Raw genomic sequence first — 13,799 nt, 5'->3', positions numbered from 1 at the left:
CTCAGCAAGAGCAAGACCCATCTCTACTAAAAACAGAAAAACTAGCCAGGTGTTATAGTCCCAGCTACTCGGGAGGCTGAGGCAAGAGGATTGCTCAAGCCCAGGAGTTTGGAGGTTGCTGTGAGCTATGACGCCACAGCACTTTACCCAGGGCCAAAGTAGACTCTGCCTCAAAAAGTAAATAAAAAATAAATAATATCCCAAGTATATTCGGGCCTTAATAATTATTTGTTAAACCCACCAGTTTGAACATTGAATTACTGTTAGCACTAAACAGAATTTTAATGAATATGAAGTGTATCATTATCCAAATTGGGGGAGGGTCTCTGTTAATGAAGATTTTGTGTAATCAGTTTAACTTATCACATATACTTAAATTAGATCAAAATCTTTGGAGGAACGGTGGGGGAAACAAAACAACGATCAAAGAATATCATTGCAGATGGCCGGTGCCTGTGGCTTAAAGGAGTAGGGCGCCGGCCCCATATGCCAGAGGTGGTGGGTTCAAACCTGGCTCCAGCCAAAAACTGCCAAAAAAAAAAAAAAAAAAAAAATATATATATATATATATCATCGCAGAAACTTCAAGGAGAAAGAGTTATGACTGGTTCATTTAACAAGTGGCTCAGAGTTGCTCACTTTACATTACATGTAAATATGTCTATTATACATGAGTATCTGTGTCTACGTGTTTCAAAGCTAGACCCTTAGATAGAAAAAAGAAAAGTCTTCTACAACAGCACAATTGCCAAAAAAAAATTAAAATGGATATTCTAGGAGAATGTTAATTTTCTTAAACCTGCTATTTAATAGGAAATAATATATGAAACTTTTAGTTAAATATATTGCATATTGAACTTTCTATCATGTGTGGAGCCTCTAACTTGGCTCCTTAACACAGTATCACACATCCAGAATATCTTCTAGGTGAGTCCTTAATTTCTTTAGCTTCATACCTTCCATGGTAACGTCTCCAAGGCCTGAGCATCCTTGGTCCCGGATATTTCAAATGGGATAGCTTGTTTATTTTAGTGTAATTCAAATTTTCTTACGAGTGTCCAAGTGAACAGTCAAAGGAACTCCATGGACTAAGATAAAGCTTTTTGTTCCAGGAGTCTCTCTTATTAACATTTTGCCTTTTGTATTAACATCTGATTTTGCATATCCACCTCAGACCCCATGTTTATGTAAATAAAGGTTGACCTCTGACCCTCAGTGTGTTATTAAAAACACCTGCTTGTAAGCATATGATTTACTTAATTAGAACCACTCAGAGACCTTGTGGGAACAGGGAAGCCCAGTGCTTGTGGGAGTTACGTTGAACCCCATCTTGCTGTGCTGAAATTTTAAAACATTATTTGTTAAATCGAATTCTACACAATTTTATATATAATATTTAAAAAAAAATTTGCCAAAGAAAGTTACTGAAATATTATTCAGTGAAGCTAAATGATTCTGAGCTCAATAAATGTAACATAAATTTAAAATAGGATGTTTTGCCACTAGAGGTTATATGTAGGAGAACTCAGACATTTTTTGTTAGTGCTGTGTGGAAGGCTTCAATTTCATATTTATCAATAACATCAATGGAAATTAATTTACAGAGTAGATCTCATGAGGTCATTCTTTAGGAGTTTCTAATTCTGATTGATTTTGAGTTGATTTTTGCTTTTAAATTATTTTTTTAAATGCAATTTTTAAACTTTTGAGACCTACATGGAAAACTATTGTTTATTTAATTTTATACTTTGACAGATTAAATATTAGCAAATTGGAATTTCTTCAGCATTTATAGATTATGTATTGTGTTTTTGAGGAAAAAATGGGAGGATTTAATGACTTCGATAGAGTGAACTACTTTTAAAGTTGATGATGTATTATTAATAACCATTTATGAGCTGTTTAAACAGATGCTTAAACATTTAGACTTTTTCTGCCTCTCTTCTGATCCAATAAACAGAACAAATGTGAACAAATAATTCAGTTCATTGTAATCACTCTTACATTTGAACTTGTGTGTATAATAGTTTAAAAAGCATAATCAAATTATGTCTTTTTCTAATAAAAATATAACATATTCTCAGCTAGAAAACAGAAAATACAGAAGTATAAATTTTAAGGCAATGTTTATCACATACCAAAATCCTAAAGGTGGTATTTTTGATCTTTTTATTGAATCTCACAGACTTTCCTCTGTATATGGCTCTGTGTGCATATATAACCCCCCACACACAAAAAAGAAGAATCACACTCCTATAATATTTTTTTACCTGGTTGTTTCATGCTAACAATACATGGTGAATATTTCATATGATAATAAAGAATTGTTATTACCTTTGTAATGACTACACAGCTTTATGTTTGGTTGGGGTATCATGATTTATTTAACCAAGCCATCCCAAGTGACATTTTAGTTGATATGGGGTTTTGATGCCATGAACAATACTGTGAAAAATATTTTTTGTGCATCTTTTCATTTTTTCCAATTATTTTTCTTTTCATAAATCATTGGAGGTGAAATTGCTAGGTCAAAGTTTCCACACATTTTTAACTTTTATGCATATTGTCTTCATGTAAGGTCAAACAATTTCCACACTGGTCAGAAGGATATGATGGTGGTTAATTCCACATGCCTGCCCTAATTAAAGTGGGTTAAAGTGCAAATCTGGGGAAATGGTATCTCTAACTTGCCTTAAAAGAAAAAAATCACTGATTGATTTCAGGCATCTGTTCAGATGGATAGACACTTTATAAGACTCTTAAAAATTGTATTTATTTGTTACATACATGGCCATCTTTCCCTGTTTCTTTCAATATGGTTTGTGGTAGTAAGTGTTGTTATTGCTTGAATGCTTTTATTTTTTTACCAACTGCTAGTTAAATTAATTTCTAAATATTGAATTACAAATGAATATTGGAGTAAATAATTTTCTTCTTTTATTTTCTACTTTCACTTACATTCAGAACGCAAAGGATCCTTCTTCTCCAAAAATATATAAAATCCTTATATTTTCAGAGTCTATTCTCTAAAACAAAGAAGAATACATTCATCTGTCTGTAAGATAATTACAGGGAAAAATAAGGTACTTCAATTTCTCCATCATTAGCTCTTCAGGGCTGGACATGTACTTTATACTCTAAACAACCTTTTCCTCTTTTTCCATTCTCAGGATATCTTGGACATGAGTAGGGGTTGCCACACATAGCTCCAACCCACTTATACTTCATATATATTTTTTACATTTGTTATGACACAATATTTTCTTGAAAATTATTCTGCTAGTATCTATTGACAAATTGTTGAACTTTTGCTTCTAAGAATGTTTTATTATATCCTTTCTTAGAAAGAGCTAATTAAGCAACTATGATAGCTTTAAGCAACTATTAAGCTTTTGATTCTAAGAATGTTTTATTATAATCTTTCTTAAAAAGAGGTAATTAAGCAACTATAATATTTTTTGTGTATTTATATCTAAGCTTTTAATGATATAAATTGAAAACTGAGGCATTTCCTGTGTATAAAGTACAGTTATGGTCTAAGAACAAGATTTATTTTTATTAATAGCCATTATTTTAAACATTTTAGTAAATATTTTTGAAAGCATAACAATTAAAAAGTAATTTTTAAATGAGAAATTTCAAAAGAACTGAACTGAGAAACAGAGATTTCTCCAGAAAGGTAAGTACTGACTTTATATGAATAGTGCTCCAGCAGAGAAGACCAAATAGTTCTGATGCAATTTAGTTAAAATCATAATTCTCATATTTCTGATATTTTCAATAGCAAATAAGAAAACGCACACCCCTGGGATTCAATCAGTGACAATAAGGCATGTGTACCTAACCATTGTCAGTCCAGTGTGAAGTTAGAATAGAAGAAAGTGTTAGACATGTCAAGACTGAGAAAAAAACATCTCACCTATGTCATTTCCCAGAAATCCTATGATGAATGTTCTTCTGGGAGGGAGAGAATAACCCAGCTCAGAGAAAATCACGTGAAGTAAGGAGCAGAGAGGAATGACTGGGGGGGTGGGGGTGAGATGCTGACACGGTCTGCAGCACAGGGAGTGGGAGAGGAGTGGGAGGAAGCTAGAAAAAAAGGTGAATTTGATAAACCAGCTGGCAGAGAAACACAACATAACCAGGAGAGGTGGGGAAAAAAATGGCAAGCATAAAAAACATTTGAACAAGTAAGAAAAGAAAACAACCAATAACTTCTGGAAAAATACAGAGGTATGAAAAGGAAACATAATTGAATATCATGTACTACTTGGTCCTTCCGTGAACATTTTTTACTGATTATTAGAAAAACCCTAATTTGTGGTTTAGTTTGAAGGACAGGTGATTACTCCAGTGAGAGGAAGTCGGGGTGGGGGGCCAGGGTAAGTCCTCGCCATCACAAGGACTGATGAATAGAAAGGTCTACAGATGGTAAGTGAACGATAGCACTAGACCACAGTATTTTGGGACACAAGATACTCAACACAAGAAACATCTGGAAGAAATGAAAACAGTTACCAGTGATGAGAAGAATGGGTCAGAGCACAACTCTCTGCTTTTATGAAGCTTCCTGTGGCATCTGATTTTTAAAAATCTCACGTTATGTATTATCTTGATAACAATTAATTTAAAATAATTTCTCCAGAGAAACATTACCTCAATACATAAAGTTTGCTGCTGTTTGACTATTTTAACGCTGTGTGTACTTGTGAGAAAACATTCCATGAACGTGTGAAATTGGTTAACACAAGTATTATGTAGAAAATTAATATTTTCTGACTTTTTTATGTCAACCTTTAAAACTCCAATTCCCATAACTGGCAGTTTATTAGTTCATTTTTCCCCCATCATTTTTATCTTAAGGCAGTTTTGAAGGTAATGTGATTTTAAGCTTCTAGAAAAACTAATTATGGAGAGATGGCGTGGTTTCAAAGAGACGCTACACAGAGCCCATGTCACCAAGCCAGCCCTGATTTCTTTAGCTCCACAAGCTATTATTATCTTTTTGTCCTGTTTTGACTGTTTCTAACTTTTTCCTTTAAGACTGAATTAATCAAATTCAAGGAGCTTTCCCTAGCTATATCACACCTTATAGCAGAATGTTTACAAACAGCACCTCTCTACAACCCCAGGAAGCCTTTCCACTAAAGAGTTGTGTTTACAACTGGACTTAGACCTGTTACCCTGTTACTGTTGAAAAATTAAAATTAATTCATGTTATTTTCTTTTTATTTGTACTGTTGGAACGTGTTAATATGAAAACAGCATTTTTATTTTACAAGGTAATGGGATGTCCCATTTGTCAAAAATGAGCAGAATAGAACAAATGTGTGGTATTCTTTCTGAAAGGAAACAAAAACCCATAGTGTTTGGAGGTATGAAATATAATGGGGCTTTGCCAATGGCAGTTGGAAATCAAGATATTAAAAGTTTTAGATTTTGTGAAGGTGCAAAAAAAAATTCTAAATTATTAGAGGTAAATATAAAGGTAAGGGAGCTAATACTGTACAAATTAAAAATCAACTAAAATTGAGTCAGTACATTTAAAGAAAGGTAGGATGTGGATCAGGTGTAAAGGTCATCTCTGGTTGCTAATCTTGTCACAATGCAGACAACACAGCCTGGGTCAGGGTGACAACAAGGTCACCTTGATTCCTTCACAAGTTGGTGATTCTGAGGCATCTGAGCACAGGTAGTGGGGTCCATGAAACATCTCTTTAATATGAGCTACTGTCTTTTGTGGTTACTGAACTTAAAATTTTGCTCCATAAATAAGATTTGTTGATTGAGCCATCCAAGCATAGCAGTATAAGGGCTTTAGATTAAACCCTATTATCCAGTAGTCACTGTGGAGAGTAGAGTGCTCTGAACCAACTCATACCTCAGCCTTACTAACCTATCTCTAAACTCTTCCTCACACCCAATACCAACATTTTGATGGTTTCTAGGAATATTTTAGAACAGTACTGAAGTACAAATTTCTTACTAATCTTCATTTTAAGTATTTTTAAATAATTGTGACTTAAAGCACCACATCGTTGTTTTAAGCCAGTGGTTCTCAACCGTCCTAATGTAGTGACCTGCTTGACAATTTCAAAAGACTCTCCGAACGGACTGATGCAGAATTGGGATTATCATGTGAGGACTTTTTTGCCTCTCTGTGGTGGCAGACACTGTAAAAATTATGCATGGATCTTTGTGTGTGTGTGTGTGCATCAGCTTTTATTAGTGTTTGTGTATTTAGTATGTGTTCAGGCAATTCTTATTCCAGTGTGGTCTAGAGAAGCCGAGAGCTTAGACCACCCTTGTCTAGTGTGTGAATGAGATTTTAACACACATATGAGCATGTGCGTTGGGTTGCAAAGTGCGATCTCACAGACACACAAGTCCTGCAGTAAGCATCATGGTGGATATACTGACCGACGAAGAGGGGCTGAGGAGTTCCAATCGCTAAAAGGTGGAAACAGCCTAAATGTCCTTCAACCCAGGAATGGATTGGTAAGCCGTGGTATATGTATACCATGGAAAATTAGTCAGCCATCAAAAATGGAGATTTTGCAGCATTTGTATTAACCTGAATGGAGGTGGAACACATTATTCTTAGTGAAGCATCACAGGAATGGAGAAGTATGAATCCTATGTACTCAATTTTGATATGAGGACAATTAATGACACAGTGGGGCATGAGGGAAGGGGAGAGCAGACAGAGAAGGAGGGAGGGGGTGAGGGAAAGGAAAAGAACAAAAAAAATTAAAGGTGGGGGGGCTGAGGAGGATGTTATACTCCAGCCAGAAGAATGACCTTATAAAAAGGGCAGACAGGGCAGTGCCTGTGGCTCAAAGGGGTAGGGCACCAGCTCCATATGCCCCAAGTGGTGGGTTCAAACCCATCCCCAGCCAATAACTGAAAAAAAAAAAAAAAAAAAAAAGAGGGTCAGAGGAGGCAGACACAGCAATAATTATAGGAGCTCCAAAAATTACACGCACTTAGTATGTCCACAGAACAACATTTGTATGTTTGTGACATGACTGGGCTATACCAGTTCATATTAGGCTTGTATGCCAGGAATTTGGATTGTATTTGAGAGAGACAGTGAAGACTATTATATGTGTTCAAACTGCGATATCATCTAGTTTATCTTTTAGTAAAATCAGTGTGGTAGAGGTGAGCACCTTGAGTAGTGAGAATGCAACTTCATCCATCATACCAAGAAATTTTCACTGAGAATTGCAACTTCTTCAACATACAAAAAAATTGATATGTTTTTCCAATTTTTTTTGATCTGAAAATTATTTTTATGTTAAAATATATTGTTATAATGTTTGGAGTTTCAGAGTTGGGAAAGTGTAGTTTTTCAAAGTTGAGCTGAAGGTCTGAAATAGTGCCTCTCCAAGTTGAACGTGTGTATAGATAATGCAGGCATCTTGTTAAATGGCATGTTTGTAAAATTTATGCATAGTCCAAGTTCCCGCTGAGCATATTATAAAAAGACTATATCACTCTGTGTATATCCAAGTGAAAAAATCCCGTCACTACTTGTAATTACTCTTCTCCAATTTTGGAGAGAGTTTTTAGTATTTCTCAGACTAAAAGCATAGCAGACATCCTTTACAATAAAAATTAAAAAAATGCTAAATCCTACATCTGATAGACCAGCATCTAACATCGTCACTACCGATTTTATGTAAATCTCAGAATTTTCAAGCTAACTCCTTCCTGAATTTTTTTTTCCAAAATGATGTTCTAGTACTCAGACACATTGAATGTGTAGTACAGAGAAAAATGTGCCGTAGTTTTAGAGTTCAAAGTGCTGAGAACTTTTTTTTACATTCTCCCCTGTATTGTACAGCTTTAATGAGAATTTCAGTATAATCTTTCTAAATCCCTAGTATCTTTTCTGCTTTTATCTCTCAAGCAAGTCAAAAGGAACATCTAACGCGGGCTATTTACATTGATATGTAAATTTTTCATACATATTTATAGAGATGTAAATGACTCAGCCCCAGCAGGTTCACCTGTCTACTCCTGGACAGATGAGTGTGCCCCTCTTAAGAGCCCCTTGCAGACACCTGCTTTGCATAAACAGCTTATTAAAATGCAGGAAGGAGGAGAATACCTTTGTGAGCAATTTTCTTATAGTATTAATAATCCTGATGGAAAAACAATAGAACGCAGATATGGGCCTTTTCAGCAAAGAACCATCTAAGACTTTTTCAGCTGTGTGAATTAATGCGATGGGCTTAATGGTTTCAGGAAGGTTAATGCCCGTTGAAAGGGTTCGTTTTCCTAGAAACAGCAAAAAGGAAAAGGTGAAAAGAATGAAAGGTTTCTCTTTGACTTCAGGAAAAAAAAAAAAATTCATGGAAAACAATATAGAATTCTCAGTTGGGACCTACCTGAAAGTTAGCAACTCGTAATGTAAGTTTTTTAAAAAGTACTGTAATAAATCTATTCTTTTACTTATTTCTTAAATTATGAGATCATTGCAGACCGTTTCCACTGGATTCTGATCGGAAAAGAGCGAGAGGAATTAAATGAAAAACTGTCACATCAAGTCAGATCTTATTCTCTGTACTTATTAATAGTTTGAGACTTAAATTAGTGTGTTCAAATTTGGGGCTATCAGAATAAATGTGGTAAGGCGATCATGAGTTTTTCCTTTAATAATGTTGTTTAATAAATGGAATATTGGCGTTTTACACGGAAAGTTATGGATATAACCATTAAAATCAAGAGATGTATTAGTTTATATTTCAATTATAGTATCAGTAATTTATTTTCATTCTAGAAACATATTTTGTATTTTATTTTATTCCTTCTGTCTATAATCAGAGGTGGAAAGAAGAATCTTCCAAGAAAATTACCATTCAATAGTCTTCTGTTTAGAGCAAATTTAGAACAGATTAGAGGGAATTTTGTTTTGATAATTATATGTTTATGTGAACATTAAAAATCGAGGATCAGCTTTTTTTATTTCCATGTCACCTTGCATGAGTGAGTATTTATAAGCTCCACTTCCATTGAACATGACTGTATCAGAAAAAAAGAAAAAAACAAACAACAACTTTTTTTTTCTGAAAGATTTTGAAATGAGTAAATAGTGGCTGAGCATGAGGTTTGGGAACGGCTGTGCTGCTCGTCAACAGCGGGGCTGCCTGATTATATAGGGTATTGATTTTCATTATACTACAGGTCTGTTATGGAACTCTATATAGACATTAGCTTGTACAAGCCTCATGGTGATGCAAACTCTTCTTGTTCACAGAGATGAAAATTAATTATATTTCAGGGAGATGTAATTGAGTTCTCACATCCAAATCCACCAGGGTAGAATAAATGATTCCAAACATGAGATTTCATTTTATTTTTATGTTGACCAGTTTTGTATATATTATTAGACATATTTCAGCACTGTTGATTGTCTATTTCTGAAGAATAGCATTGCCTACGCATGAAAAATACTTTGGAATCTCTTGAAACAGTTTTAGCACTTTACCAATTCCCTTATTAGTTACGGGGTAAAATAGCATCATTGGCACATGATTATTTGTATTTATATGAAAGTCATAATTTTACTTTTTGAAAAAATATATCTTTGGGTGGAGTGGCTCACACCTGTAATCCTAACATTCTGGGAGCCTGAGGCAGATGGATTACTTGGGTTCAGGAGTTCAAGACCAGCCTGAGGAAGAGTGAGACTCCATCTCTACTAAAAATAGAAAAAAATAACCAGGCATTCTGTTGGGTATCTGTAGTGTCAGGTACTCAGGAGGCTGAGACAAGAGGATGGCTTGAGCCCAAGTGATCATAGGTTCACAGTGTGTGTGTGTATATATATTTATATATATATTTAATATTTGTTGATATCAAGGTAGAATTTCATCCTTAGACATAGTACACAATCCAGATGTTTAGAATGTGGAGGTTTGGATGAGACTATTTTGCACTTTTAAAATAGTCAAAGCAACTATTAATGTTTTCAAGGTGAAAAGAGACTTTTATACAAGGGAAGAAGTTTTTTTGCCATGAAAAACTGTTGGATTATTAAGTAAAATAGTTCTTAAATTACATGGGAAAGTCAATGTGGCAAATTGTGATCACCTCATTTTTCACTCAAGCACCACATATGCTATTATTATCTTCAGAAAATCCTACACCAATATTTAGGTTTAATTCTATGCCAGCATTTGTTTTTGTGTACCATCCCACACGAGCTTTCTCCTGTGCTGTGGGACGAGTAGCCTCTTCCTTTAGTGTTTTAAAATACACTCCATGCCCCTTCAGTTTTCTTTGCAGGTCCAGGCATTGTCCCAGGAATCACTTATGTACACCACTCAGATAATGTAATTACTCAGGAAGCTGAGACTCCTGAGCCAGACGAGCTGCAGAGCTTTGCAACCTGTTTGCTATAAATGGGTTACATTTTTAAAGCTGATGTCATGATGCATTAGGGAGGGAGAAATTTAGGATTCAGATCTGAAAAAGGACAACTTCAATACAAAGACCTTGAGAAAGTAAAAACAGATGGATTCTAGGGCAGAGGGAAGGGGTTGGATTTGGAGAAAAGCATGAATATCAAATTTATTGGACACAGTTTAAAAACAACATAGATCTGGGTGGCACCTGTGGCTCAAAGGAGTAGGGTGCCAGCCCCATATGCCGGAGGTGGCAGGTTCAAACCAGCCCGGCCAAAAACTGCAAAAACAAAAACCAAAAAACAAAAAAACATAGATCGGCAAATATTGTAGTATCTATTTCTTAAACAATTCCATCCGTTTTCTTCCTAAGGTCTGAGGTAAGGCCATGGGTTGAGGTTGAGGCATTATTATCCCCACTTTAGGAAAGAGAAGGTGATACTCAGAAACAAAGGGAATGATTTGAACGGGAAAAAATACAGGCAGCATTCTTCAGGAAAATATGAGTTCTTTGGGGGTAATCAAACAGCTAAAAATACATATTAGAAATTTGAAAAAAGAGGAAATAATGCTTACCTGAATCCAGACAGCAAGGGTCTCAATGTTTTTTCTAGGTTCATAGTGTATTTGTAGGTAGTGAAGAATTGTTAAACTTGTTGATTGGTTTACCAACATTGTGAGAGCAATGTTTAAAGATTTATTCAGTCATGGAGTAAAAGGTAACTGAATAAATCTTTAAACATTGCTCTCACAAACGTAACTGGAAATAAAAGAGATTAAAGGCAAATACATTGGTTAAAATCTTTTGTAATAGTACCTACTCCAGGCATCAAAGTCTAAATTAAAATAGTAGTCGTAGAAAAGAAAGATGAAAAAGGGGAGAAAAAAATTGCAGAACCTGAGGAAAATTTTTTAAGGTCCTCAAAAGAAGCATAAAACCTCTGGATGGCTGTTTTTCTCCAAAATTCATACATATTGCTGAGTAAGTTTTCACCTATAGCATGGTAAACAAAAAGCGTCTTTACCCTTATCACCGATCTCATTTCACTCATTCTACCTAATCTCCATCTTTCATAGGTACCATATTATTTCCAATGTGTTCTGTAAACGTATGCTCAAATAATGAAAGTATTTCTGAAACAAAGAAATTATGCTTTGGAAGTAAAAGTTTAAGTGTGTTATAAATGAAATGTAAATTATACAAAGGAAACACGTGTTGCTCTGTATTTGACACTTAGAACTCACAGAGTCACATTTTTTTAAGTGGTAAGAACCTTAGCCTCATCTCCACTTTGTATGTAAAGAAAATGAAACAAAATATACTAACAACTGGCTCGGTGCCTGTGCACAGGGGTTATGGTGCCAGCCACATGCACCTGAGGCTGATGGGTTTGAACCTGACCTGGGCCAACTAAACAACAATGACAACTGCAATAAAAAATAACCAGGTGTTGTGGTGGGTGCCTGTTTTCCCAGCTACTTGGGAGACTAAGGCAAGATAATCAATCGCTTAAGTGCAAGAGTTTGAAGTTGCTGTGAGCTGAGATGCCACAGCACTCTACTGAGGGCAACATAGTAAGACTGTCTCAAAAAAAAACCCAAAAAACAAACAAACAAAAAATATATATATACACACACACGTACTAACAACTAAATATGCAAAAGGAACTTGTGTAGGGTTACCCAGGGTGACGAAGCTGTTTTTCTAACAGTCTTGGGTTTTCACGTGGAGGCCTTTGAGATTCATAGTTTAATGAAACGTCACCTCACTCAGGATGGCTAGATTGCTCTTGAGGACTGGTTTTCTGTACTGGTGTGTAGCAGAAAACCTTTCTCTATAAATGCATAGACACTTCGCCAGAGTTATTTTCTCAAAGCTCTGTGACATCCCTGTAATATACTCCAATGCAGGTGCTCTGAGAGATGTTTTTGAGACATCTTAATTGTCCCCAGTGCTACAGCCCTGAGGTGACATTTTTGTTGTTCTTACATGGTCCTGCGGGAATCAACTGTTGTGATGGGGAGACACAGGCTGCTGACAGCTTTATTCGCCACATAAAAACATGGAGATGTTTTAAGATAGGACCCATAACTATGTAAGCAACTAAAATTAATGCAGGTTTCTTTGAAAACCATGTTTATAACTCACCTAAACATTTACGAATTAGGCTTCAGTAAGATACCTGGTGTTCAAGGTTTTACTTTTCATAAACATTTTTTTTTTTTCAGGAGTTTTTGATCTTTCAATATATGCCAGAAGAAAAATGTTGAGTATAAATAAAAACAAGAAGTGGGCTCCACCTTTTTTGTAAGGATTTAAAGCAAAATATATTGTATGGAAGATAGATAGACTCAATAAAAACAAAACATCATATCAATGTACACAGCTATGATTTAATAATAAAAAAAAGAAATAAAGCAGAAAAAAAAAACAAAAGTACCTAGCAAATACTAAATCAGTATACGTTACTTGCCGTACTTATCAATATTAGTGTTATTAGGGAAATGTTATTTCTCTCTTTCATATATGTATTTAAATAAAATTGAAATCTTACTCAGAAAAAAATAAATAAAAAATAAAAACAAAAGGCCACTAGATTTATTCCATCTATCGGTAAGAATGATATCAAGGGCAGAGTTAAAGAGAGGGTGCAATTCAGGCCTTTGCTGGGCCATTCCACGGGAATGCCCTGGAGTGGGTGGGTGGGGTGGTCCCCAGAGCTGGGGCACCTGCAGGATCCTCCCTCCAGGCCTTGAGGGGTGCCTGGGACATTCATTCCTTTTTCTTTGATTACATGTTTTTCCCTAGTTTGTTCAAGAACAGTGAGATTTTAGGACCTGTTCATTTCCTTCTCCTTTTTATATAAACATAAAGGATAATGTGAATAAGGTGACCAGCTGCTTTCCCTTCAGGCACAAGCTTTGTTGAATTTCTACTTCCCATACACCAAAAACCAACAACAAACAAATAAACACAAACCCAGGGGGGGACCAAAGAAACCTGAGGAAAACATCCAGCCGTCCCCATCTCATCGCTGGTGTGATCACAGAACAAATCACAACACAGGCTGATTCTCTTTGCTGAAAAGAGAAGACCCACCCGCTACCGAGGGGAGAATGTTAACGCCTTCAGTCCACAGTTCACCATTGCGAAGACTAAATATGTTCCTTAGTACTACGTTTTAAATGATGAAGAAAAATGAGCAGAGCTTTAAAAGCTTCTGTAATTTGGTTTCATGCTTATTCTATTACTCAGTTCCAGTAAGTAGACCCAAGTACCCCTTCTCCTCTGTGTTTTTTAAATGTACAAACAGAAAAATAAGATTTTATTACAGATCACCCTCCAAAGAATGTTCTTTTTGATTGAGTTTTCTCTTATTAGTT

The sequence above is a fragment of the Nycticebus coucang genome, chromosome 10 (genome assembly GCF_027406575.1).
Source record: "Nycticebus coucang isolate mNycCou1 chromosome 10, mNycCou1.pri, whole genome shotgun sequence".
Classification (NCBI taxonomy): Eukaryota; Metazoa; Chordata; class Mammalia; order Primates; family Lorisidae; genus Nycticebus; species Nycticebus coucang.
The sequence above is the reverse complement of the archived record's forward strand: the minus strand, read 5'-3'. Positions refer to the sequence as shown.